This window comes from Lipotes vexillifer, unplaced genomic scaffold, assembly GCF_000442215.2.
Source record: "Lipotes vexillifer unplaced genomic scaffold, Lipotes_vexillifer_v1.1 scaffold363, whole genome shotgun sequence".
In the NCBI taxonomy this organism is placed as follows: Eukaryota; Metazoa; Chordata; class Mammalia; order Artiodactyla; family Lipotidae; genus Lipotes; species Lipotes vexillifer.
The window spans coordinates 2249310-2252278 of record NW_006799724.1 but is presented as its reverse complement, the minus strand read 5'-3'; the positions used below and the strand labels follow the sequence as shown (position 1 = coordinate 2252278).

Genomic DNA, 2969 nt, shown 5'->3' with positions numbered 1-2969 from the left:
AAAGTTGCTGAGAGTGTAAATCTTTAATGTTCTCACCACTAAAGAACTAGTAATTATGTGAGGTGATGGAGGTGTTAGCCAACACGACTGTGGTCATCATTTTGCAATAAAAGTATATCAGATCAATGTGTTGTACCCCTTAAGCTTACACAATGTTGTATGTCAATTATATATCAATAAAGCTGGAGGTAAAAAGTACATATGGGAGTTGAGGAGGCAGTTTTGGAAAGATAATGGTTTTTGGAGAGAGGAAGGTTAAAAAAAAGTGAAATGGATACTGTATTTCAAGGAGAAATAAATCTGGGGGAAATTTTAAAGTTTGTGGAAGGCAAAAGAAAACAACAGAAATTGGAAGGACAGACACATACACTCCTCAAGAGGCCACCTAATAAAGAAAGTGCAGTTTTATACACTAACAGAAGAGATTTCTCTTGAAATAAGAGTCTTGTGAGCTACTCCAAGCCATCAACTTTGGCAAATGTGGCAACAGGGCAGTCTTCACACAACTCTACACAAAACTACTACAAGAATAAAACTGAAGAGAATAAAAATATTTTACCTAATAAAAATTCCCTTCCCTGCACAAAAAACAACTATGAAGCAAAAGGCTGTTTTAACACAAAATACCAAGCTGAATTAAATATGTTCAAACAAAAATCTGAGGATATAAAAACAAGCAGGATTTAACCTTAGTTTTTACTAAGAAGAAAAATGGACAAAAAGAGGAAAAAATTAAACAAGAGTTTTGTATTCTAAAAAAATAGAAAAGTCATAACAGGAGAAAAATCATAACAGATTTGAAGACTAAATTACAGATGCTCAAGTAAAAATATACGTCAGTGAAATTTTAAGAATGACTTTAAAGGAAAAAAACTGAACTGTGATCATGTTGGTACACCCTTATGAATGGAAAGAGCAATACCCTGCCATATATAGGCCCACTGGTTCTTTGCTCATGTGGAGGACAGAGTGCTCACCATGTGGCATGCTGATTTCCACACTCTTAAAAGATGATGGCTAACTAGAATCCTCTAAAATGCCTTTGCTGCTGCTGCCTTTGCCTCTGTTTCCAAAAATGGTCCTCATTCTCAGGGTTATAGGTAAAACACACCCAAGACATTACTGTGGTGTAGTCAAGGATAAACCCAGCATAAGCCTGTGATTCTAAGCCCAATAAAGCCATGGGAACACCTTTAACCTGGACAATAATTATTTGAGACTCTCTGGAGTAAGAAACTTGTAAATATTAGCAGTATAGAGAGGACACTCTCTCCCTTAAGTATGTATGTCCATTAACTACCGCAAAAAATTCAAAAAACAATAACAACAACAAAATCCCCCAAAACCCTGAGTACAGGAGGAGGAAACTCATCACTCAAACAGAAGCCCACAGTTTGACCCAATTGGAAACCAAAATTTTCTAAAATAATGCCTACAACAAAAAGATAAAAGGGCACTGGTTGGCATTTGTGCCTCTACAACATAGTTGCTTTTGTTTGTTTTTGTTTTTTATTTTTTTGCCTGCGTTGGGTCTTTGTTGCTGCGCACGGGCTTTCTCTAGTTGCGGCAAGCGGGGCTACTCTTTGTTGAGCTGCACAGGTTTCTCATTGCTGTGGCTTCTCTTGTTGCGGAGCATGGGCTCTAGGTGCACAGGCTTCAGTAGTTGTGGCTCGTGAGCTTAGTTGTTCTGCAGCACGTGGGGTCTTCCTGGACCAGGGCTTGAACCCGTGTCCCCTGCTTTGGCAGGCGGATTCTTGACCACTGCGCCACCAGGGAAGCCCTACAACATAGGTTTTGAATTAACTTTAACATATGCTGAAATGCACCAATTGACAAAAGTTAATGGTCTTAATTATGGGCCTCAAATTACAGTTTTCCTGGAGATGTGACTAAATTTAAGTGAGATGCCAACTAATTAACTAACATTCACAAACACTCTGTCCCTGGACAGTAGAATAAATATGTAAGGAACAAATACTAAGACACAATATTCTGGGCCATAATCCATGTCTCAATAATTGTTAAAATATTCACATCATAAAAAGTATGTTGTGTGAGCATAGTGGAATTAAATTAGAAGTAAATATAAAGAAAATCTAGAAACTGTCAACATATTTGGAAATTTTTTTTTCTGACCAAAGCATTTAATTAACCAAAAAATTACAATGGCAGAGAAGATAATAACAATAAAGAGAAATTATAAGAAGTGGGAGTCAGGGTAGAAAAAATGCAAAGGCCTTGCTCTCTAGGAGACCAGTACTGCAGCTGGGCTGGCCTCAGCCCCATCCCCTTCTGAGTTTTCTTTGGCTGCTGGCGTCTTGTCTTCCCCCATGAGATGAATGTTGTGCTTTTCCCGGAATTCATTTAGTTCTTTTTCCTTTGCCAGAAACCGCTGTGTCAGTGTCTCAGTAATCTTCTGTATCTGCTCCTGGTTGTTCTCCAGGGCCGGCAGCACCTGTTTGACACTTCGCTCTACCAGCACTCTCCAACCATGCGGTAGCACTTGCAGGCTTCATCTACCTGCTTCAGAGTATCAATCACTAGACGGTGCTCATTCAGCTCCGTCTCCAACTCAGCTGCTTTGGAGGCCAGGCCCCGCTGTTCCTGCTGAAGGCGATGGAAGCCAGCAATTAACCTGCTTTGCTGACGTGAACCCCCTTCCCGGAGTTGCTCTGGCTGCTCTTACCAGTGCGACCACTGTTCTGTGCCATCTTCATTGCTTGTTGGGCTTCCAATCTGCCCATATTTGGAAATTTAAGTACATAATTCTGAAAAACCTGCCAGCAAAGAAAGAAACAACAGAAACTTTAAAGTATTTTAAGCTGAATGAAACAAAAAAAAAATTGTGCAACGCAGCTAAAGAGTGCTTATATAGGAATTTATACCACTAAATATTTAGATTAAGATATAAATCTCAAGACAATAATATAAGCTTGATCTTAAGAAATTAGAGAAAGGAAAATGCATTA

The 2969-nt window shown here is 39.0% G+C and overlaps 1 pseudogene; it reads right to left on the bottom strand.

The window, feature by feature from the left end:
* Positions 1-2245: 2245 nt before the first annotated feature.
* LOC103077714 (prefoldin subunit 2 pseudogene) lies at positions 2246-2711 on the bottom strand (annotated as a pseudogene).
* Between the last annotated feature and the right edge of the window lie 258 nt (positions 2712-2969).